We start from the raw sequence: 26,352 nt of genomic DNA on the forward strand, positions 1-26,352 counted from the left end.
TTCAGTTATCTCAGGTTTTACAAAGTGGTTTCAATGCTAAAGGAAAAGTGTTAACATTTGGAAAATTACAATTTTTTTTGTTCTGTTTTCAACTTTTTCAATTCTATACAATGATTACAACAAAAGACAAAAAAAAAGGAAAAGGGGGGGAGGTACTTGGGACTTGTTTTATCCGTGTCCGAAGAGCTAAGAACTGGTTCCCATAATAGACAAGCATCAGAAGTTAAGGCAGTAAAACCTCCAACACAAAGCCATCACATTGCAGATGACAATCTGACAGCAGGTGATACTCAGAGAAGTGTGTGGAGCAATCAATGAGAGAATGCTATAGCATCTGTAGGTCAAAGTGTGAGAGTTCAGGAGAAGCGCCCATTTGCTTCTCCACCCCCCCCCCCTTCCTCTCTGTCTCTCTCTTCCCCTCCCGCAGCGAGGCTCCATTGGAGCAAAGATGGCCCGGGCACTGGGGATGGCTCCTTGGCCTCTGCCTCAGGCGCTAGAGTGGCTCTGGTCGCGGCAGAGCGACGCCCCGGAGGGGCAGAGCGTCGCCCCTGGTGGGCATGCCGGGTGGATCCCGGTCAGGCGCATGCGGGAGTCTGTCTGACTGTCTCTCCCTGTTTCCAGCTTCAGAAAAATACAAAAAAAAAAAGTGTGAGAGTTCAAAAACCACTTCAAGGTTGTTAGGTGGGGACTGTAACTTTCACCTTATTTTATGTATGACAGCCACTTCTACTTTTAAAAAAGTGGCTGCATCTGTGTTACTAATGATTGCATATTCACCTAAATAAGGAGGCACTGCTTTTACCGATTAAGGGTCAGTCGGATGGAATTTTTGATGACACGAATATTATTTGCTGGAATCGGAGACGATGAATCTGGTAGTTCTTTACTCGGCAGTCTCTTTGAATAAGACTGTTATCTTTTTGCATGAAGTATCAATAGTTGGAATAGGCATACATTCTCCCCCAATGGCATCCACTGGTTTTCTTTTTCTGTTTTCTGCAGCACGCGATTCCTTAAACTTTGATTCAAGTCGAATAAACTTTTCTATATCTTTCAACCTCTTTGAAGACCCATCTATAGATGGGGAATGGGATCTTTTGGGTACCACATTCTTAGTTAAATTTGACATTCCGTTTAGATGTAGCTGTCCCTGGACAGGGCTGTGCGGTGTTGTGATGCTAGGAATCACGTTTCGTCCTACTACAGTAGGAATGGTGCACACAGCGGGGGGGTGATACAGCTTTTACTACAGAGTCAACTTTTGCACCAATGACTGGAATAGATAGTCCCTGAGCTGGTGGAACACTTGGTGGCTTTTCTGCAATTACAGCAGCAGGCTCAATGTTATTCCTTTCTTTTTCTCCTGAAGAAGAAATATCAGGTTTGGAAGGTTTGTTTATAGACATTGGGGAATTAAAAGGTGTTCCATTATCAGTGTCTCTGGAGCTAACCAAACAACTGCTATCCAGAGATGATCTTTTGGATTGAGGTCCACTTGAACTTCAATTGACATCAGAAAGACTTTGCTTTTTCTTCTTTTGCAGAATCTCTGCTGGAAGATAGTGATGAAGTTGTTTCTTTTTAACATGAGTTGCTTCAATTTTCATTCCCTCCTTTAGCATGTATATATTATTTGCCTGTCTGTACACTGTATCAGTAAATGACTGTATATCATATGTCAAATCTATGTTAACACTTTCTGCATTTTCTACTCTCCAAAAAATTATTCCGAGGAACCGCACAGATATGTAATTATTGTCTTTATAATGTTCCTTATTTCCTGGGAATGACTGGGGATTTACATGCACAAGAGTGATAAATTCGTTCCGTTCCAAGTTTCCAACAAGTACAAGGATTTTAGATTCTACTAATCCAACCCACTCTAGATGGTTTTCTTCTGTTGATGCACTGGCAGTCAGTACTATATAATGCCTATACTTTTGAAAAAAAATTGGTGGCTCAAGTAGTTTGGACCAGTCTGATTTCCCTTGAAGAATTTCACCTGTGACTGCGAGACCTTGTTTAAATTCTTCTACCATTACTGTTCGAGTTGATGTGGACATATTATACGTAGAATTCTGTTGTGGGTAGGCAGGGGTGATTATGGGCATGAGATGGTACCTATCTGATGGATTTAACCGAGGATCCCAAACAGGCAAATTCAAACTGCTTTCTTCTGGTTGCTTCAGCAGCACAGGATTTGGCCATTCCCACTTGGAAAAAAACTAAAAAGAACTTATGAACTAAAGTAGAAGCTGCTGCATTTGGAAATAATTGGCAAGTTCTTGCAACCAGCATTGCCCAAGAGACACCACCAAGGAATCCAAGCATGTTGGAATAAATACCACGTCGTTTTGCCCATAATTTGACTGCTCTTAGGGTGAGTCTAAAAGTTTCTTTATTTGGCACTAAATGCAAAATTTCATCAGTAATTCGACATCCATTTAGGCTGCGAATACACCTTATATCAAGGCTTCTCAGTCAAGAGTCATCTCTTAGATCTAAATTATCTGATATGGTTTGTATTGCCAGTCTTGCAAAGACTAGATCAATTTCAATTCCATCAAATTCAAATTTTATAACAGGTACAAAGGCATCCTCTGCAGCTCTTAAATTTCTAATGCCATCTTGATGTTTCAATTTTTCAAAAAAAGACTGAAAAAAATCAGCTCTCTCCACATGTCTTGGAGCTACACAAAGCGCATCAATGTCAGCTCCTTTGGTGTGTACGCCAAGCCTGAAGGAGCCAAATGTGAAAATTTTACCAACAGTAGCCACAACAGAAGATGGGAGATTCTTACTCTCACTAACATCGGAAATCCATTCTTTTACTAAATTGTTCAATTTACCAAGAACAACCCAGCCTGTGGTTCAATTCTTCCTCATCTTCAAACACTCCAAATGGTTTCATGGCATCAATTAGTTTCTGTGTGTAAATGTGATCAATTTCTTTAGGACATGCCAAGCTAATTGGAGAGGTGATCCCATAATGCTTTTGTTGATGCTGACTGTCCAGCACAGTGTTTGCAGACGTTTCTTTCATCGCTTCCTGTGTCTCCCTCACCCGCGAGGGTCTCTCGCTCTGGAGTCCCGTTCTTGCCCTTCCCTTCTCTCCCTGTCCACTTTCTTCTGTGGCTTGCAGCTCGCTTGCTTGTTCACTTTCTCACTCACTACGGCCGAGTTACCCAACCGGGTAGTGAAAACACTACATAACCAGCTCTATTTATCTCCTTTGCTTTTAAAGAATGTTAATAATATTTCTAATGAGAAAAGGTTTAAAATTGGTGTTTTTTTTAGATTTTTAGAGAGGGGGTGAGAGAGAGAGGAATAGAGAAAAAGAGGGGGAAGTAGGAAGCATAAACTTATAGTAGTTGCTTCCTGTATGTGCCTTGACCAGGCAAGCCCAGGGTTTCAGACCATAAACCTCAGTGTTTCAGGTCAACACTTTATCCACCGTGCCACCACAGGCCAGGCAAATTATTGTCATTTTTAATATAAGAATATATGATCGCATAGAGGTTGAAAACTTTGTCTGTTTAAGTGAGAGGAAGAGAGACAGACTCTCGCACATGCCCCAGGATACCATCCGAGCTATCCTCAGTGCCTGGGACCAACACTCAACCAATCGAGCCACTGGCTGCAGAAGGGAAAAAAAGAAAAGAGGGAGAGGGAGGAGGAGACAAGCAGATGGTTGCTTCTCATGTGTGCCCTGACAGGGGATCAAACCCAGAATTTCTGCATACTGGGTGAATGCTCTATCCACTGAGCAAACTGGCCAGGGCTAACGTTGAAAACTTTAAATCAACAAATCAAAATATCATTATTGCAAAGTTCTAAAGATTATTGATGAGGGCCCTGGCCGGTTGGCTCAGTGGTAGAGCGTCGGCCTGGCGTGCAGGAGTCCCGGGTTCGATTCCCGGCCAGGGCACACAGGAGAAGCACCCATCTGCTTCTCCACCCCTCCCCCTCTCCTTCCTCTCTGTCTCTCTCTTCCCCTCCCACAGCCAAGGCTCCACTGGAGCAAAGTTGGCCCGGGCGCTGAGGATGGCTCTGTGGCCTCTGCCTCAGGCGCTAGAATGGCTCTGATTGTGGCAGAGCGTCGCCCCCTGGTGGGCGTGCCGGGTGGATCCCGGTCGGGCGCATGCAGGAGTCTGTCTGACTGTCTCTCCCCGTTTCCAACTTAAGAAAAATACAAAAAAAATAAATAAATAAAAAGATTATTGATAAGGACAGACAGCTAGGATCTGTAGTACAGGTTATGAAACATGGGCACTGGTCTCTTGAATGAGAGAGAGAGAAAAAGGGAAAGAGAAAAAGGGGGAGAGAGAGAAAAAAGAGATCTCTTTGTTTGTTTTGTTGGAACATCTCCCTCACTTGTAGCCTGACTCACAGTTTCAGTAAAGTTTGTGATGCCAGCTCCTTAGAATGTGAAATGAGCAAATAGGTATTATAATGAAAGAAGAAATTTAAAAACATTAGCATTTCCTAGGACACAGAACTCTTCTTGATTTGGGTCATCTTAGAAGTAAAACCCCCAAAGATAAAAATCACTACTTCCTATACTGAAACCCTACTCTATATAGTGAATTTTTGTCTCTCCCAAGAGACAAACTCTACTCTTAGTCCCACTCTAAGTTCAAGTGCTTCAGGTGAGATTTCATTTCTGAGACGGGAACAGCAAATGACTCCAATCAGACACATATATCATTCATAAATGGTTCAGGGACTCTGACAGTGACAAACAATAAAACATTTACAAATAATGCTGACACAAATGGAGGCGTGGGGACAAGAGCTACTCTGGCCACCTTGCCATCACATGGAAGCTGTGAAAGAAGCCAGCCCAGAAGCAGATGTTAAGGAGAAATCAGTCCAGCTAAACAGTTGAGGCCCAGCATCTAGCAAAGTCCAAAGCCAGTTTACATAGTTATATGAAAGAAATTCTCTTTTTAGCTTACGGACTTCTGGTTCCTATAAGAATAAAAAATGCTAAATATAGTGAGGAATATGTGCTTTTACTTAAATCTCACTCTGATAAAACAAAGGTGAAAGAAACATTAGAATAATTTTACTACTCTTTAATCTAGCCCATGTTTATTTAAAGTTGCAATAATAACAAAGTAACTAGGGTTTTTTTTTTTTCTTTTAAAGAAATCCGGTGGTGCCCTGGCCCAGTAGCTCAGTTGTTTAGAGCATTGTCCCAGTTTGCCAAGGTTGTGGGAATGATTCCTGGTCAGGTACATATAAGAATTAACTAGTGAATACATAAAGAAGTGGAACAACAAATTGCTGTCTCTCTTTCTTTCTCTCTCCCCATCCTTTCCTTCCTCTCTTTAAAATCAGTGTGTTTTTTTCAAGTGAGAAGAGGAGAGATAGACTCCCTTATGCACCCTGTTTGGATCTACCCAGCAACCCCTGTCTGAGGACAATGCATGAATCAACAGAGCTGTTTTTAGTGCCTGAGGCTGACACTCAAACCACTTCAGCCACTGGCTGTGGGAGGGGAAAATGGAGGGAAGGGGAGAGGAGGGAGAGAAGACAGAGAGATGAGGGGGAGCAGTGGGGGAAAGGAGGGGGAGAAAAGCAGATGGTCGCTTCTCTTTTGTGCCCTGATCAGAATCAAACCAGGGACATACATATGCTGGGCCAACACTCTATCTACTGAGGCAACTGGCCAGGGCCCAATAAATTTTTTTAAAGCAAGAAATACAATGGTATTATGCACATTATCTGCTAAATGCAATGAAGTCACCCAGTCAAATTTAAGGAGGTATGGAAAAAAGAAATTTTTAAAACATTAAAGCTAATTATTCTATCTGGCAAATGGGCCTGTTTAGTTCCAAAGCATATTTAACAACAACTTCTATCCAGTATTTTCCAAAAGTAATATGGCACACTTTCATAACCTGTATCATCTAATCTCAATGAGATTCATCTGCCTCCTAAATCATATTTTTCAATTTAGGCCTAGAAAAGTGACTAAATTTTCACCGGCTTATTTGAAGTCTCACTTGTTTTTAATGGGTAGAGGGCAAACTAAGTTTATATCTCAGTATTAAATAAATTCTATTAACAGATCCCTGGTTACAGCTATAGTATGCTGAGAACTCCAAAGAGGATTTCAATGATGGTCTCACTGAAGAAAAAGAAAATGAGTTTGTTGAACTATTAAAAAAACAAAATGTGTGCATCTCTGGAAGGTCCTGAAGCTGATGATCTTAATTTTTTTTATAAAGATTTTATTTATTCATTATAGAGAAGGGAGAGAGGGGGGGGGGGAGGAGCAGAAAGCATCAACTCCCATATGTGCCTTGACCAGGCAAGCCCAGGGTTTTGAACCGGCAACCTCAGCGTTTCCAGGTTGACGCTTTATCCACTGCGCCACCACAGGTCAGGCCTGAAGCTGATGATTTTAAGTAGCTCTGGAAAGAAGTCATCATGTTTGTCATCTCAGAAATAGGTCTGAAACAAAATCCATCAAAAAAGAGTTTTGTGGCTGTTGACAGTAGTAGCTGCTGATACAACTACTTCAAGGATGCAAAATTCAAGAAAAAAAGCAAAAAACAGTGCATTAAACAAAAAGACAAGTGTAGGAAGAGAATTTGTTCATGTTTTCATAAGAAAGGGGCTAGATCACTGATGTAAAAATGTGGTAAATGTGCCTGACCAGGCAGTGACACAGCGGATAGAGGGTCGGACTGGGACACGGAGGACCCAGGTTTGAAACCGCAAGGTCGCCCAGCTTGAGCCCAAGGTTGCTGGCTTGAACAAGGGGTCACTCAGTCTGCTGTAGCTGCCCCCCCACCCCCAGTCAAGGCACATATGAGAAAGCAGTCAATGAACAACTAAAGTGGCACAACAAAGAAATGATGCTTCTCGTCACTCTCCTTTCCTGTCTGTCTGTCCCTCTGTCTGTCTCTGTCACACACACACACACAAAATGTGGTAAATGTTTATAGACTGGTAAATATTAACATGCTCAATTTTGCAATTCAAAGCATTTTGAATTATTTAGCGCTTCGATTAACTCCAGTTTGACTTGACAGTGACTATTTCAACTCACAATGATCCAAGACATAATTCATTGTACAAAATGTAAACAGCAGTGTTGATTTTAATGCACAATAAACTGAAGTGCTATGTATGAGTATGTTAGAAGGCACACACAGTTGTCAAAATAGGGGCAAAAATTTCATTTCTTAAGGCACAACAACATTGATTAATATAGTTATTCTTTTGCCCTTATAGGATTCAATGTGAGTGGTGATAAAAGTTAGGTATTCATTCACCTTTATACCAATTTGATTCACTCTCTTCCATGTATCTGACACACTGCTCTAAAATACTTGTTTTCTGTTCAAGTAAAGACATATCTAATTTGAAATAGCTAACCTCAAGACTCAAGACCCAAGTCTCACAGCAACAGCCTATTATAAATCACCAAAATATTTAATCTTCCTCTAATACTTAATTCTTAGCTTGTGTAGCCAGAGAAACATATAGTGAATCACATTCTTAAAGAAGATCAGCAAGCAAAGCCACTTATTAAGTATTAAGAAAAATGGCCCGACCAGGTGGTGGCGCAGTGGATAGAGCATTGTACTGGGAAGCAGAGGACTCAGGTTCGAAACCCCAAGGTCACCGGCTTGAGCATGAGCTCAGCATCTTGAGTGTGGGGTCGCTGGCTTTGAGCATGGGATCATAGACATGACCCCACGGTCACTGGTTTGAGCCCAAAAATCGCTGGCTTCAGCAAGGAAGGTGTCACTAGCTCAGCTGTAGCTCCTGGGTCAAGGCACATGAGAAAGCAATCAATGAACAACTAAGGTGCCGCAATGAAAAATTGATGCCCCTAATTTCTCTCCCTGTCTGTCCCTTTCCCTGTCTCTGTCACAAAAAGAAAAAAGAAGGAAAAGAAGGAAGGAAGGGAAGAAGGAAAGGTCATTTCCTTAGCTACAACAATGTATAAATGTAATAGAAAATAACAGGGTAAGAAAGATTTGTTTTTAGTGGAAGAAAAATACTTAGTAAACAAAATAATCAGAGAATATCCTTCATATCTCACCTGTAGATTTAAACTGGAGAATGTCAAGTTATAATTGCTTAACCACATACCTATCAGGTAGCTTAAAAAAGAGATCACTGTAAAAAAATTGAATCTTGGATGCCTAAATTAAGTAAATTACTAGATTTAGCTATCTTCAAAATAAGGTTGATGTAAGAGTTTTAACTTCCACTAGGCATGTCATAATACTTGGGTGATCTGCCATCCAGGTATTATATAGCAGCCATCAGTGTTTTGGTAATCACTTTTTTTTTCATACCAAGCCTGAATTTTTTATACTGATAAGCTCTCAACTATACTATAGCCACAATTATATCTGGCCAACTCAAAAGCCCCAATATTAACAAAAATATTTGTTTCAGCCTTCTATTAACTTAAGAAAAGTAAGTTTTTGGCTGGTGTATGTGTGTCTAAACTGAAATGACCACTACCCATTGATTTTATGACTCTTGGGTTCTCCCTCCTAAAAATGTGACTCACCACCTATTTCATTTTTATAGTTCTATATATTATCTACCATTTGCAAAGTGCTTAATCAGTGGTATCCTAAATCTGGTGTCCATGTGAATTAATAGGGAAGCCCAAAGAAAAAGAAATAGATGTGGTGATCCATTTCTGGTAATGGTGGGTTAGATTATTTGGAACCCTAAAACTATAAACACTAAAAATGTTGAAAGATAAAATGTCTTCTTAAAAGCAACAAAGACGCCTGACCAGGCGGTGGCGCAGTGGATAGAGCGTCGGACTGGGATGCGGAAGGACCCAGGTTCGAGACTCCGAGGTTGCCAGTTTGAGCACGGGCTCATCTGGTTTGAGCAAAAAGCTCACCAGCTTGGACCTAAGGTCTCTGGCTCAAGCAAGGGGTTACTCTCGGCCTGCTGAAGGCCCGCGGTCAAGGCACATATGAGAAAGCAATCAATGAACAACTAAGGTGTCGCAATGCGCAACGAAAAACTGATGATTGATGCTTCTCATCTCTCTGTTCCTGTTGAAGCTTTTCCCTTGAAGGCACTTGCTAAACCCACCATAACAGAGCCTCCTTTCTAAAGGGCCATGTGAGTAGAAACCAAGCCTAAGATCTGCTTATGGTAGAAATCTAAGACTATTATACAGTAGAATAAAGTAAAAGTTAAAGCCTTTATTAGAAATCTTAATATACATCTTAACATAGTAAACACAATTATTTATTCTACATTTTCTTGAATTTGAAGATACACATATCCAGCCGCTTACCAACTATCAACCACAAACATGGAATATATCCACCTTGTAAATAGACTCCAGATTTCAAACACATCTCTAACAGATCCTAATTTACCATTACTTCTGGTTCTTATTGCATTTGCATCATCAAACTGCAACAGTTTTAAAAAATTTTTACAGCTCATAATTTGTTAAGAACAAGGCCACCTCTTATTTCTCCATAACTGCAAAACATTTTCAAAATATTAATAAAAACTAATTGGAACAGATCCAAATATACTCATTTCATCTATTTCCTTCTATTCACCTTTGTATACACACTTGACTTCAGTATTTTTTCACTTTTTTAGTCAATTTGGTAGAAAAACATCATGAAAAATGTACAAACACTGTCACATATTTTCCTAGCAAATGAAGGCATGCTAGGTACTTGTTACAAAATATTGCATGACAAGTACTTCTTGCTGAATGACTAATTAGGTGAGAATAATATATTTTCTTTTTATACTTAGAAATAATTTGTTCACACATTAAATTTTGAGTTTCAGAAAATTTATCTGGTATACTGTCATCTGAAGATTCAGTTTAAAATGTTGCTCCTATACTATTAAGAGTATAGACCAGTGCTGCCCAACAGAAATATAATATGAGCAACATTTATAATTTTACATTTTAGTGGCTAGATTAAAAAAGTTAAAAGAAACTGTTGAAATTGACTTTAATATATTTTATTTAACTCAAAATATCTTCAATGTTATTTGAACAATGTAATCAACATAAAATTAAGATATTTTAAATTTTTTTCTCTTTCCAAGTCTTTGAAACCCATGTATACTTTATATTTACAGCACATGTCAACTGTACTTTGTAAGTGCTCAATAACCACAGCAGCTGACAGCTACCATACTGGAAAGCATAAGTGTATTTGTCTCTTTACATTTATCTTCTAGTCCACATAATTGTGAAATATTTTTTCTGTCAATGTTCTTCTCTTTGCCATTATGGGCAGAAAATGAAAAACTCAGCTGTGTTCAATGAAACTTAAACTACAACTACAAAGATGGTAGTTGCATCCATATGTTCAAAGATGGTAGTTGAACAAAAGAGTTCAATGCATCCATATAGTACCTGCAAGACAGAAAGCCAATTTTCTCTTTGTTTTTTGAAAAAACAGAATGAAGGTCATGAGACATCAATCTTCACAAATATTATTGTTCAGGAAAAAACTCAAAAATTAAAACTGGATCCACTAGGATTTCATAGCACAAAACGTTAAAGAAGACAAACTTGAAAAACTTTCAGCCTGATCAGGCAATGGTGCAGTGGATAGAGCATCGGACGGCGATGCAGAGGACCCAGGTTAAAACCCCAAGGTTGCCAGCTTGAATGTGGCCTCATCTGGCTTGAGCATGGGATCATAGACACTGACTCCATGGTTGCTGGCTTGAGGCCAAAGGTTGTTGGCTTGAAGCCCAAGGTTACTGGCCTGAGCCCAAGGCTGCTGGCTTGAACAAGGATCATTTGCTCTGCTGTAGCCCCCAGTCAAAGCACATATGAGAAAGCAATCAATGAACAACTAAGGTGCTGCAACAAAAAATTGATGCTTCTCGTATCTCTTCCTGCCTGTCTGTTCTTATCTGTTCCTCTGTCTCTCTCTCTTTTGCTAAAAAAGAACAAAATAAAAACTTTACAACAGGGGAACAGGAAAATCTAAAAAGGAATAAAGCATATCAGAACTCAAAGAGTATAACAATTCTGAAAAAGAAAATTGGAAGACTAATATCACCTGATTTCAAGACTTACTATAAAGTGACAGTAATTAAGAGTAATATTGCTGAAAGCATAGACATAAAGATAAAAGGAATAAATCTATGCATGTGTTAAAATTCAGACTGTGTACCAAGCGAAAAAAGGGGCAAATTTATATTTTACTGCACGTAAATTGTACCGTAGTTCAAAAAGAAAGAGATGCCTGACCAGGCAGTGGTGCAGTGGATAGAGCATTGGACTGGGATGCGGAAGACACAGGTTCGAGACCCCGAGGTCACCAGCTTAAGCGCCAGCTCATCTGGTTTGAGCAAGGTTCACCAGCTTGAGCCCAAGGTTGCTGGCTCAAGCAAGGGGTCACTCCGTCTGCTATAGTCCCTCGGTCAAGGCACATATGAGAAATCAATCAATGAACAACTAAGGAGCTGCAATGAAGAATTGATGTTTCTCATCTCTCTCCCTTCCTGTCTGTCCCTATCTGTCCCTCTCTCTGACTCTCTCTGTCTCTGCCACAAAAAAAAGAGAGAAAGGGAAAGAGAAAGAAAGAGAGAGGGGAGGGGAGGGGAGGGGAGGGGAGGGGCAGAAAGTATCAACTCATAGTGGTGGGGGTCCTCGGGTTACAACATAGTTCTGTTCCTACGACAGTGACGTGACCTGAATTTTGGTGTAAGTTGAAATACACTCTAGCCTAAGTCACTTACCTATCCTAATACACTTGTAGAATCATAATCTAGAACATAAAAACACGACTAAGCCACAGAAAATGAATACTGCATATTTTTCCGCTTCACACAACCAAACTAGTTCACCCACGTAATCCGTAAGTACAATGTTAACGGTTTTGCTGCAACACCCACGTCTCAAAAATTTTTAAAGTTTTTATAGGAGTGAGCATTGTAAACTTAAAACATTGTATGTCAAGACTGTTATAACCAGCCTGACCAGGTGGTGGCGCAGTGGATAGAGCGTCGGACTGGGATGCAGAGGACCCAGGTTCGAGACCCTGAGGTCGCCAGCTTGAGCGTGGGCTCATCTGGTTTGAGCAAGAGCCCACCAGCTTGAACCCAAGGTCACTGGCTCTAGCAAGGGGTTACTCAGTCTGCTGAAGGCCCACGGTCAAGGCACATATGAGAGAGCAATCAATGAACAACTAAGGTGTTGCAAGGCGCAATGAAAGACTGATGATTGATGCTTCTCATCTCTCTTTCTGTTCCTGTCTATCTGTCCCTGTCTATCCCTCTCTCTGACTCATTCTGTCTCTGTGTAAAAAAAAAAAAAAAAAAAAAGTGTTATAACCAGAGCACCTTCTGTATTTGCTTCTTGTATGTGCCTTGACCAGGCAAGCCTGGGGTTTCAAACTGGTGACCTCAGCTCTCTGGGTCAACACTTTATCTACTACGCCACCACAGGTCAGGCACAATTCTTCTTTACAGTAGCTACTTATGGTGCTTTTCTTAACTGTTTTGGATCTGTTCCAGAATGGCATTTAGACCTTTTGGATCTACTTTCTTTAAGGCCTCCCGGGCTCAGTAAATATCTTTGAGGCACAAAGCCCCAGGGGTCAAGCTCTACCCCAAAACTATCTTGCAATATTAACCAACATGACAATTTAGAAAGTGGCCACAGTATTACTGTGGACAACAGGGTTAAACATTTCTATTTACTTTTGCTGAAATTTAACTTCAGAGTGAAAAGGTTCTGAGGAAGGAAAAAAGAGAGAAAAACAGAACATCTTTACTCAACAGATCATAAGTGAAACCTGAGATAGCAACTCTCTTGTGAGCTGATAGATTTATGAAATTCAAAAAGGCTATAGCTTTTAAGTACTTCAAAAAAAAATTATAAATCATGCCTGAACTGTGGTGGCACAGTGGATAAAGCGTCAGCCTGGAACACTGAGGTCGCTGGTTAGAAACTCTGGTTAAGACACAAATGGGAGTTGATGCTTCCTGCTCCTTCCCCCTTCTCTCTCACTCTCCCTTTCTCTCTCTTTCTAAATCATGTTTTCTGATACCAAACTGATTTGAATTTCCTCCCTCTTTCTTTATGAGCATTTATAGTCACCTTCTTCCTTCAGCATCTATCACTCACTCTCTGCTGGTTGCTTTCTCTTTGCCTTCAAACTATTATAAAATAGATTTCCTTAATCTGGACAAATCTTTATTTAACTAGGAAGTCCTCCCTTCCAAATAGCCTCACTTCTTGTCATTAGCAAACTTCTGAAATAAACTGAAATAGTCTCAAACAGTCCAAATCTGGGTTCTATACAAACTGTTGTACCCTAGTGATTACTACCACCTCCTTTCAAATTTCCCTTTCCTGGGCTCCCACAACTAAAATTCCCCCCCTTGGCTTCCACAACTAAACTCCTCTAAATCTTCTTTTAACTCTCAACCACTCCTGTTCCCTGTAATTTCCTCAATAAGCCACTTTCTAACCCTTAATTTTGAGCATTCCCCAGGGCTCAATCCTTGGAATCATACTCTTCTATTTACACATACTTAAAGAGGGCTCAGCCATTTTCATACCTCCAACTATAGCCTTTTAAGCTGGATGACTCTAAAATTTAGATTTGGCTCAAGATTAGTTGCTAATTTGCATCTTCTTACTGGAAATTGCTTGAAGTGCTGAAGTGCTTGGCTGTCATTTAAAATTCCACACAAGCTAAGATTATATATTTCTGGAGGTAGCCTAACAGTTTAACTTTGACTTCTCGTCACCTGGTTAAATTCTACCATTCCTTCGGCTCAATCATCATTTTCTCAGGAAAACATTTCCTGACAATCTCATCAGCAAAATGCCCACATTGCTCTCTTTCATAGCACTTAATCAGAGCTATAATTTTCCATTTATTTTGTGATTCTCTAATGGCTACCTTTTCCACTAGATAGCAAGCTCCGTGACAGCAGGAGTCGTGTCTTTCATGAGCAGAAGGTGAAGGGTATAATAATCACCATTTTCCCAGCACCTACCATTAAGTTTTAGGCATCTAGTAAATAATTTTCATCCAAAATTTGCCAAATGAATGAATAAAAAGCACTCTCAATTTTTCTTCCGTAATGCATCTGCCATCCATCTCATTTCCATCTCCACTTCTACTAGGTCCACTGTAGTTCAGGTCTTTACTTCACAGCTTAATTACAAAGCAGTTTACTTAATGAGCTCCTTCAGATTTACTTTACTTCAATCCACATTGCCACAAGAAGAATTTCCTTAACTCTTTTACCATGCCATCCTTCTACCCAATAATCTTCAGTGACTTCCTATTTCCATAAAAAACAAATCTGAGCTAATGCAGACATTTCACTGAAGAGCTCAATTTGCCAAGAACACTCATGTCTGCTGCTCAGGACAGCCTATCCCACTAGCCATGGCTCTGAAAACAACTAACTGCATCTCTTTGACTCTTCACTCTACTTTATTCAAAGTCCTCTGAAGACCACCACTGGTGATATTACCTTGGCAATTCATTGCATCAAAAATGTCTAACAATGATTAACCAAGTTTTGTTGGAAACACATCTATAACCATCTTTTAGGAAGTATTTCTTACAAGGTACGACTGTATTGTTATTTATAATATTCTTCTCAATTATAGTATTAGACAGTATCATTTTATAACTTTGTCCTTATATTCTAATGATCATAAATTCAAATATTCTAAGTAAAATTATGGCAAATTAAATTTAGCTATCTGAAATAAAAGATAAACACTAGGTTCAACATTAGAAAAATCTATTAAGCCTGACCAGGCGGTGGCACAGTGGATAGAGCATCGGACTGGGATGTGGAGGACCCAGGTTCGAGACCCTGAGGTCACCAGCTTGAGCCCAAGGTCACTGGCTCGAGTAAGGGGTCACTCGGTTTGCTGTAGCCCCCCAGGCAAGGCACATATGAGAAATCAATCAATGAACAACGAAAGAGCCGCAACGAAGAATTGATGTTTCTCATCTCTCTCCCTTTCTGTCTGTCTGTCCCTCTCTCTCTGAATCTCTGTGTCTGCCACACACACACAAAAAATCTATTAATACATCCCATTAAGAAACAGCAAGTTTCTTTCTCAAGGGATTGTTTCTGTATAAAATAGAATTTACAAAATATATACCTAAAATAAAAAAATTCAATGATAATGTATTATTATACTATGATACTAAAACCTTTATGAAATAATAGTATTTGATACAATCAACTGCCTTAGTTTCTCTTCATTAAGTTCAATAATTTAAACTTCGTTTTCTAAGGCTCAGTATAATGTTTCTTTCCCAGGTGGATGGATGAATCACATCATTTATACTGACTACAGAGGAAGAAACATTACAATCATTTAAAAGATTTTTTATTTTCAAAATCCTTATAATACTTCTAAAGTGACTTTAATCCCATGCCTGCCTAGTTTTATGCATGTTTCAATACAAAGAAATTTCTGAACCAAAAAACTGTATCACTAAAGTTAGAATATCTCTGGATTAGGAAAAGATTTAGACAGGTGGTCAAACAGGCAGAGAAATACCACACCACTAGAAGACTACTAGTAAAGACGACCCAAGAACCTTACAGGGAGGGGAGGACTACCAGTCATGCTAAATTTAGTGCTTACAGAAAATCAAATGAGTTCATAATTAAATACAACTTTTAAAAAATATTTATTTTTGGCCTGACCCGTGGTGGCTCCAGTGGATAAAGCATCGACCTGGAATGCTGAGATTGCTGGTTTGAAACGCTGGGCTTGCCTGGTCAAGGCACATATGGGAGTTGATACTCCCTGCTCCTCCCCCCTTCTCTCTCTCTCTCTCTCTCTAAAAATGAATAAATAAAATTCAAACAAAATAAAATATATTTATTTTATTGATTTTTTAAAATTGATTTTAGAGAGAGGAAATGAGAGAGAGGGAGAGACAGAAACATCAATTTGTTCCTGCATCTGCCCTGACCGGGGATCAAACCGCAGTCTCTGCACTTTGGGATGATGCTCTACCAACCAAGCTATCCAGCCAGGGTTAACTACAATTAAAAACAAAACAAAAAAAACCCTTAGCAATTATACTCCTTGAATTTTATAAAATAATCCTCTCCTCACAACATATCTAAACTTAAAAAAAAGAAAAAGAAAGAAAGAAAAGGGCCTGACCAGGCAGTGACGCAGTGGATAGAGCATTGGACTGGGATGTGGAGGGCCCAGGTTCGAGACCCTGAGGGTCGCCAGCTTGAGGGCAGGCTCATCTGATTTGAGCAAAACTCACCGGCTTGGACCCAAGGTCACTGGCTTGAGCAAGGGGTTACTCGGTCTGCTGTAGCCCCACGGTCAAGGCATATATGAGAAAGCAATCAATGAACAACTAAGGTGTCGCAACAAAAAACTAATGATTGATGCTTCTCATCTCTCTCCATTCCTGTCTGTCTATCCCTCTCTGTGACTCTCTGTCTCTGTAAAAAAAAAAAAAGTAATTTTACCACAGAGGATTCCAATTTTTTTTTCCAAAAGGAACTGAACAAGACTCCAAGAGTTTGTGTCGAATCTCCAATGTTATATTAAATCCAGAGACATTAGGCAATTTGCCCAAAACTGAAATGAAAGAGAAAGGGTAGAAAAAGGACATAGTGGTATATATAAAGAACCTGTTTTAAAACGGTACTCAATAACTACCCTAACTAGCCTGACCAGGCAGTGGTGCAGTGGATAGAGCATCGGACTGGGATGCAGGACTGGGATGCGGGAGACCCAGGTTCGAGACCCGAGGTCCTCAGCTTGGGCGTGGGCTCATCAGATTTGAGCAAGGCTCACCTCAAGCAAGGGGTTACTCCGTCTGCTGAAGGCCCACGGTCAAGGCACATATGAGAGAGCAATCAATGAACAATTAAAGTGTCGCAACGAAAAACTGATGATTGATGCTTCTCATCTCTCTCCGTTCCTGTCTGTCTGTCCCTATCTGTCTCTCTCTCTGTCACTAATTACTCTAACTACAAGTTTAGAGCAGCCCTGGACAGGTAGCTCAGTTGGTTAGAGTCTTGTCCTGACATGCCAAGGTCACAGGTTCAATCCCCAGTCAGGGCACATATGAGAATCAACCAATGAATGCATAAATAAGTAGAACAAATCAAAGTTTCTCTCTCTTCCCCTCTCTCTCTCTCTCTCTCTCTCTCTCTTTTTAAAGTCAGTAAGTAAAAATAAAAAATTTAGAGAAAATACAGAGGTCAAGGCCCTGAAGCTAAGCCAAATGATAAAAACACATTATAGAAAGATTTTTATTACTAAGTTTATCATTAACATAAAAATGTTAGTCTAAACTAAAGTATTAAATCAATTGGCTAATAATACAACAATACATTAATAGGAATAATTCCTTTAAGTTATTTAAAAATAATTTTAAAGTACTTGTTCATAAATTGTCTTGAACCTTGAATGAAAGAGCCATAATTCTTCCATTTAACACTAAGTTGACATCAGACAATCTGTCAACTGCCACAAGACATCCTTATCAGTAGTAGAATTCTTTACATACCACAAAAGACTTTCCAGTTTACAAAATGCTTTCAGATCTATAATATCTCACTTAATCTTTATTCCCTGTAACTGCTCATTTTTACAGTTAAGGAAACTGAAACTCACCAAATTCACTTGTACAAAATAATTTCATCTCTACGGTCTTCTGACTCAGTTAAAAATTATATGTATTTATATAACATTTATATACTATTTTCCCTGAAATGGTTAATTTTTTCCCCTTGCAACATTTTAGAATCCATCAAACATTTTGCATTAAAAAAGAAAGCAAATTCAACCAAGGTAAATTTTTGTTTGTTATTGGCACAGAAACAGATTATTCTAGAAACAGCTGTTATATTTTCTGCAGTAAAATTTGGTCATTTTGCATGACCTGTGGTGGCACAGTGTATAAAGTGTTGACCTGGAACCCTCAGGTTGCTAGTTTGAAACCCTGGGCTTGCCCAGTCAAGGCACATGTGGGAATTGATGCTTCCTGCTCCTGTCCCCTTCTTTCTCTCTCTCTCTCCCTCTCTCTAAACTGAATAGTCTTAAAAATATATTTTTAAAAATGGCACTGGCCGGTTGGCTCAGTGGTAGAGCATCAGCCCAGCGTGTGGAAGTCCCGGGTTCAATTCCAGGTCAGGGCACACAGGAGAAGTGCCCATCTGTTTCGCCACCCTTCTCCCTCTCCATCTCTCTTACCCTCCTGCAGCCAAGTCTCCACTGGAGCAAAGTTGGCCTGGGCGCTGAGAATGGCTCCATGGCCTCGGCCTCAGGTGCTAGAATGGCTCCAGCTGCGAGTCAGAGTATCTCCCCCTGGTGGGTGTGCCAGGTGGATCCCAGTCGGGTGCATGTGGGAGTCTGTCTGACTGCCTCCCTGCTTCTAACTTTGGAAAAATACAAAATCAGAAATTTTTTTTTGGTCTTTTTTTTTTATTTTTTTTATTCATTTTAGAAAGAAGAGAGAGAGAGAAAAGCGGGGAGGAGCAGGAAGCATCAACTCCCATATGTGCCTTGACCAGGCAAGCCCAGGGTTTTGAACCAGCGACCTCAGCATTTCCAGGTCGACGCTTTATCCACTGCGCCACCACAGGTCAGGCCTTTTTGGTCGTTTTGCACGTTAAAAGTGGTGATGTTCTACATTACCTTGTGTTTATTTTAGTTATTTTTTTAATTTTTAAATGTTTATTCAGTGGGAGGAGAGGAGGCAGAGACAGACTCCTGCATGCACCCTGATGGGGATCCACCTGGCATGTCCACTAGGGGGCAATGCTCTGCCCATCTGAGCAACAGAGCTCTTCTTAGCACCTGAGGCGGAGGCCAGGGAGCCATCCTCAGCACCTGGGGCCAACTCGCTCCAATCGAGCCATGGCTGCAGGAGGGGGGGGGGGGAGGGAGGGAGAGAGAGAGAGAGAGAGAGAGAGAGAGAGAGAAGTCAGGGGGGAGTGGTGTAGAAGCAGATGAGCACTTCTGTGTGCCCTGACCAGGAATCAAACCTGGGACATCCACACGTCAGTCCGAAGCTCTATCACTGAGCAAACTATTCAAGGCTCTAGTGCTTATATGTATTTTTAATTTTTCCCTAGCAAATTAAAAAACTGATGAGCAAACATTTAAAGGTATTCATTGAGCCCTGGCCAGATAGCTCAGTTGGTGAAGTGCAGAGACTGCCAGTTCAATCCCTGGTCAGGGTACATACAAGAGCAGCTCAATATTCCTCTCTCTCTCTCCCCCTCTCCATTCCTCTCTCTCTCTCACAAATCAACACAATAAACATTTTTTAAAGAATAAAGTTACTCACTGAAGCGAATCTTAATATCCAATTCTGGGTGTCACACAACCTAGTTTAGAAAGTAGTTGCTTGTTCTGGCTGATAACGCCTATTCTGCTAGTGGTGCCTTATTTGTTGATGAACAAATAGTGGTGCATTTATTTTTAACTAGGGATGAGCATCATGTACATATTTTTTCTAACACAACTCTGATCTAAGTTTACCTTAAATCACTGCAATGTGCACTTTAACTGAAATAAAATGCAAACTTGGCTAGCAATAACCATTTCAACTCCTCTAACATTGTTAACCCAGCATTCAGTTTTTAAATAACACTTTTTTCTTGACCAGAACATGTGTTTTTGTGAGACTGCCCCATTGGTAATACTTTGTGTAGAAAAACCTACAATTCTGTCGACATGGAGCCCAGAGAAGTAAAACTCTTTTTACTTTCTTTGGAATTCTGTGGCATCCAGTGAAGATACAGCTAAAATATCAGTGCTGTGTGGCTCTTAAAAAGTTATCCCATCCTTTCCAAGTCACTGGGTCAGATACTTTAAACAACAATGCCACTGTCCAGTTTCTACTGACAGGCCTAAGGGTTACACTAAACACCTCAATTATTTTGGAAAGAAATTGACTTCTTCCAGTCCTATATGTACCTCTTATGTGCAATATAATGAAAACAAACATATGCAATATTAACTCCATTAGGTTGAAGGGCAAGTTAACATCTTTAATTTTTAGTTCCCTCTTTACATCTTTCCTGAAAATAAAATTCAATGAAGTGAGGTCACACAGAGTAGCAATTGCTCACATCATCCAAGACCACACCATAGAGAATGCAGTGCAAGACTAATGAGTGGATCCCTTCATTGACACCACAAAATAAGTGGAAAAGCTTGGGCTTTGAGATCAAGTAATAATTTCTTATAAGTTAGATATGCTTGATTTAAATTCTCATTCTTTAACTCTGGAAATTTTATTTATCCTAAGTATTTAATTCAAAAGGCTGCTAGTAATACATTTATATAAATAAATTTGTCTGCATCAGCAAGTGGCATTATTTCACAAATATTCTAGTTTATAACCACATAAAAAAAATAAACCAAGCCCTGACTGGTTGGCTCAGTGGATAGAGCATCGGCCAGCCCAGTGTATGGACTTCTGAGGTTCAATTCCTGGTCAGGTCACACAAGAGAAGTGACCATCTGCTTCTCCGCTCCTCCCTCTTCCCTTCCGCAGCCAGTGGCTCAGTTGGTCCAAGTTTTGGCCTCAGGCGCTAAGGATAGCTCGGTTAATTCCAGCATCAGCCCCAGATGGGGGTGGTCACGTGGATCCTGGTTGAGGTGCATGCAGGAGTCTGACTATCTTCCCTCCTCTCACTTAAAAAATAAAACAAAAAAATAACAGGATCCAATTTTCAATGCTGTTTTTGTAAAAAGCAGTCATTACCAATACCAATTGCACTTTAACATATGTCTAATCATATTAAGTTGACTCTTAGAAACCTATAGGTGACAATAATCTTCTGAATCCAAGAAATAACCTATGTCTAGACTTTAGTGTGTTGATGAAATTAATTTGTCAATGCAGAAGACTGATTTCCCAATCATCCAATGAAGAAACAAAATAATGGATTTTTTAAAAAAGCTAAATGACATTTCAAAAGGTGAACAACATCCTATGAAGGGTATTATTATTATAACTAAATCATTAAACAATTATTTGGGGTGATGGCAGATTCTGGATTAGAATTAAAATTCAGCATTCTGGCTACATTTTACTTGCTAAATTCTAATTAACTTAAAGAATAAATCTAGCCTGACCAGGCAGGCGGTGGCGCAGTGGATAGAGCGTCGGACTGGGATGTGGAGGACCCAGGTTTGAGACCCCAAGGTCTCCAGCTTGAGTGCAGGCTCATCTGGTTTGAGCAAAGCTTACCAGCTTGAGCCTAAGGTCACTGGCTTGAGCAAGGGGTTATTCGGTCTGCTGAAGGCCCGCGGTCAAAGCACATATGAGAAATCGATCAATGAACAAATAAGGAGCCGCAACGAAGAATTGATGTTTCTCATCTCTCTCCCTTCCTGTCTGCATGTCCCTATCTGTTCCTCTCTCTGACTCTCTATGTCTCTGCCACAAAAAAAATAGAATAAATCTATTATTGTCACGATACAATATATAAGTCCCAATTCCATAGCACTGCTAAACTCCTAAGAAACAGCAAAATATGTATCAATTTGAATTGTCATGCCATGCTGCAGCGTCTGCCATTCAAGAGAAAGCTCAATTTCCCAAATTTAGTGTAGCTTGAATGATCTGAAATTCCTTTTGGATTACATAAACTGATACTTAGGATAACTGAAAGGACAGATCCAGAAAGAAACAAATGTGAAAATAACCTCTTCAGAAACTACAGAGAAAAAAAGAAAGTCTAAGGATACTGGCTCATCAGAATAAAAAGAAAGTTGACTTGCGACAGAAAAGATACTTGCTTTCCCAAAAGCTTGAGAAGGGGGGGAAAAACCAGACTCATACAAAATAAATGCATTTGTATTCTACCATACTTTATTTTGTAAAATTCCGCAGTAGGAGGGTGTTTTGATTTTAATAAGCACAATAAAAGCTATGAATCAAAATTGATATGGAATACAGTTTTCATGTAGCTTCCAATAAGTGTTTGAAATTAACAATTTGACATAATAAAGTACAGTTTTGACTCTCGAACAACGCGAGTATTAGGGGTACTGATCCTCCATCTCCTACAGTCAGAAATTCTGGGTATAACTTGGACTCCCCCCAAAATTAAACAGCATCCCTTTTGTATCCATGGGGGGTTGGTTCCAGAATTCCCACAGAATACCAAATTCTGCAGATGCTAAAGTCACTTATATAAAATGGCATAGAACGATGCATACATACAGCCAGGCCCCTGCACACCCGTGGATCGAAAATACTGTTTTCGATCCATGGTTGGTTATAGCCAAGGATATGAAACCTGGAGACATAGAGTCTTTTATTTTTTTGTATAGTTATTGAAAAAAAAAATCCACATATACCTAAGTGGACTACACAGTAGTTAAATTCATGTCGTTCATAGGTCAACTGTATGGTAAAACTGTTAATGGTAGAATTTCAGTGATTGGATGTATATGGATGTTCAATGTATGATTTTTAAAACTTTTATGTTTGAAATTTTTCAAAACTAAATGGGGGTTAAAACTAAATCTATTTGTAAGTGTAAGAGTGATAATTAAAACAAGATAAAGCATGCAAGCACAAAGCAGTTGCCCAATAAATATCTCCTTGATCCTTTTGAAAGATGTCAGCCAAAGAAAAGGCTGCCTCAATAGTTAAGAATTTCAGCCTGACCAGGCGGTGGTGCAGTGGATAGAGCATCGAACTGGGACGTGGAGGACCCAGGTTCAAAACCCCAAGGTCACCAGCTTGAGAGCAAGCTCATCCAGATTGAACATAGGCTAACTAGCTTGAGCACGAGGTCACTGGCTTGAGCCCAAAGGTTGCTGGCTTGAAGCCCAGGGTCTCTAGCTTGAGCTCAAGGTCACTGGCTTGAGCAAGGGGTCACTCGCTCTGCTGTAGCACCTCCCCATTAAGGCACATAAGACAACACAATCAATGAAGAACTAAGGAGCCACAATGAAGAATTAATGCTTCCCATCTCCCTTCCTGTCCCTCTCTCTAACTCTGTCTCTGTCAAAAAAAAAAAAAAAAGTCAAGAACTTCAGGTTTCAACAATTATGTGTTCTCCAGCAAAGAACAGAATCTGAAAGACTTCAACAACAAACACTTAGAAATATACACCCAGTCCTTTTAAAGCAAAGATGAAGTCAAAAGACAGGGGAGGCCCTAGCCGGTTGGCTCAGCGGTGGAGCGTCGGCCTGGCGTGTGGGGGACCCGGATTCGATTCCCCGCCGGGGCACATGGGAGAGGCGCCGATTTGCTTCTCCACCCCTCCCCCTCTCCTTCCTCTCTGTCTCTCTCTTCCCCTCCCGCAGCCAGGGCTCCATTGGAGCAAGGATGGCCCGGTGCTGGGGATGGCTCCTTGGCCTCTGCCCCAGGCGCTGGAGTGGCTCTGGTCGTGGCAGAGCCACGCCCCAAAGGGGCGGAGCATCGCCCCTGGTGGGCAGAGCTTCACCCCTGGTGGGCGTGCCGGGTGGATCCCAGTCGGGCGCCTGCGGGAGTCTGTCTGACTGTCTCTCCCCGTTTACAGCTTCAGAAAAATACAAAAAAAAAAAAAAAAAAAGACAGGGGAACCCCCTTGTTGCCAGGAAAAGGAAGAAAGGGGGATTAAACACCATGGCACTAAAAAGGGGGAGAAGAAGGCAGAGTAGGGGCTTAATGACGAGGGTCAGGACTTTCAGCAAATATGAAGTTGAAACTGAAATCACTAAATAAAGCTTAAACTGATGCTGTAGTTTAAATCAAAGCGATTATAACACTAAAAGCTGATCAAAAGAAAGTGTCTCCCTTTCCACCCATTTAGAGCAGAAAAAAGAAAAAAAACACTAACATTCCCCGTGAAAATAGGAAGAAACATTATTTCTTGACATGACAATCAAGTACACAAATTTGCCCTGACTTTCCTAGATAACTGTGATAGGGCTTGCTAGTTGTCTGCAGGCATTTTGTGTGAAGCTTTCAAAGTGTGAAGCTGTCACTAGGAGTGTGTTACCCACTAATTACCCCCTGTATCTAGGTGCTGCATGTGAAGAGTTCTGGTCAATGGAATGTAAACAAAAGCAAGGTTTTTAAAAATAGGAGGTTAAAAGGGTGAATTTTACAGTATGTAAATTTTATGTCAATAAAGAAGGAAGGGCCTGACCAGGCAGTGGCACAGTGGATAAAGCGTCGGGCCTGACCAGGCGGTGGCGAAGTGGATAGAGCGTCGGACTGGGATGCGGAGGACCCAGGTTCGAGACCCCAACGTCACCAGCTTGAACGTGGGCTCATCTGGCTTAAGCAGAAAGCTCACCAGCTTGGACCCAAAGTCGCTGGCTCAAGCAAGGGGTTACTCGGTCTGCTGTAGCCCCACAGTCAAGGCACATATGAGAAAGCAATCAATGAACAACTAAGGTGTCGCGGTGTGCAGCGAAAAGCTAATGATTGATGCTTCTCATCTCTCTCTGTTCCTGTCTGTCTGTCCCTGTCTATCCCTCTCTCTGACTCATTCTCTGTCTCTGTAAAAAAATAAATAAATAAAATAAAATAAAAAGATATAATATTAAAATTAACTAAGGAAATTAAATAAAGTTATGCCATCTGGATAGGAATTAATATAGTGTGTGCAGATGTGATAAACAGACTCTGACTTTCCAGTAGGGCCCAGTTGGTGTGTGTGTGAAGTTTATACATAGAAAAGAAGTGGCCTGATGTCATAACTGTAAGTTAACAAAAACAAGACACGTCCCTAGGAACATCTTAAAAGTGGCTTGACATAAATAAACATAAAAAGGGCTCCCTGCAAGGAACTCCCAAAAAGGTGGTTTGAGGTGATAATCAGGTAGATTGACACCTGTTAGAAAGCATTAGCCAGACCTGGCCAAGCGGTGGCACAATGGCTAGAGCTTTGGGCTGAGATGCAGAGGACCCAGGTTGGAGACACCAAGGTCGCCAGCTTGAGTGCGGGTTCATCTGGTTTGAGCAAAGCTCACCAGCTTGGACCCAAGGTCGCTGGCTTGAGCAAAGGGTTACTCAGTCTGCTGAAGGCCCACGGTCAAGGCACCTATGAGAAAGCAATCAATGAACAACTAAGGTGTTGCAACACGCAACGAAAAACTAAAGATTGATGCTTCTCATCTCTCTCCATTCCTGTCCGTCTGTCCCTATCTATCCCTCTTCTGACTCTGTGTCTGCAAAAAAAAAAAAGAAAGAAAGAAAGAAAGCAAGCAAGCATTGGCTAGGAAAGGTACTAAAGCTGAGGGGTCCCCCTGCTGCAGTAGTCACCCAGACTCCAATGTGGACTGTCTCCACGACACTCTGACCAAAGACAGCCGAGAGGAGCACACCAACGGGGCCCCCTTAAGCTGTACTCAGGCACACCAAAAGGATTTGTGAATAATAAATTGCTTGTGTAATTCTTGCAACTAAGTTTTATGTCGGTCTCGTGTCTTTCCTCCGGTGGCAGTGTCAGCACTAATAAAGTAGAATCCTCATAGCTGCTTCAAGAGTAGTATCGAAAATGTTGCCAGCCCTGTTGATAAGCAGGAGTGTCCCACTGCACTGGTCAGTGGAATCAGGGACGCTTAATCAACGTAGAGCTTGGGCTCTACTGGGACAAATAAATAAACTAACAAACAAAATAGAATCTGACTCACAGATACAAAGAACAGATTGACAGCTGAGAGAAGAGGGGTGTTGGGAAGCTGGTTGAAAAAGGTGAATGAATTAAGCAAAACAAAACAGACACAGACAATGTATGGTGACTGCCAGAGGGAAAGAAGAAATGGGGGGGGGGGATAGAAGAGGGTAAAGGGAGGATAAATGGTGACAGAAGGAGACTTGACTTTGGGTAGTAAACACACGAGGCAATATACAGATGACATATGAAGCTGTACTCTTGAAACTGATAGATCAGCTGCCATCCCATGGGCAGTGCAAACCCATGGGGGTAGGGGTAATGGCTTGCTTGAAGCCACGGCCTGGGACCTTTCAACCAGCCCAGGCCTCTGCTTTTTTACAACTGACGCTGATAATAGACAGTTGAGCCAGGAGATAAACAATTTGGAGGAGCTGTGGCACCACTCCAATCCACATACGAAGAAATATTACCTTGAACCTATTGAGGCAGCACCGTCAGCCGCTTTTCCAAAACCCCTGACTAACCTATATAAACCCTGCTCCATCCCTCCCTAGGGGCTGACATGGCTTAGTCTGTCTTGGCCAGCCTGCACCCAGGCTTTTAAATAAATTTTCCCTTTGGAACATACCAGCCTTGAGTTTTCGGTCCAGCTCTCTCCAGTACCCACCTATAGACCCAGGAAGGGGTTTAGCTTGTCAATTATCTCACATGGGATAAGGCAGTCCAGCTGGAGTTCTTTAGGTC

At 40.8% G+C, this 26,352-nt stretch overlaps 1 protein-coding gene and 1 pseudogene across 2 annotated transcripts in view; both read right to left on the bottom strand.

The window, feature by feature from the left end:
• Positions 1 to 26,352, bottom strand: part of GLG1 (golgi glycoprotein 1) — a 160,196-nt gene that overhangs the window by 117,041 nt on the left and 16,803 nt on the right. The window lies entirely within an intron of this gene.
• On the bottom strand, positions 650 to 3,163 carry LOC136380592 (poly(A) polymerase gamma pseudogene; annotated as a pseudogene).

The sequence above is a fragment of the Saccopteryx leptura genome, chromosome 9, assembly GCF_036850995.1.
Source record: "Saccopteryx leptura isolate mSacLep1 chromosome 9, mSacLep1_pri_phased_curated, whole genome shotgun sequence".
NCBI lineage: Eukaryota > Metazoa > Chordata > Mammalia > Chiroptera > Emballonuridae > Saccopteryx > Saccopteryx leptura.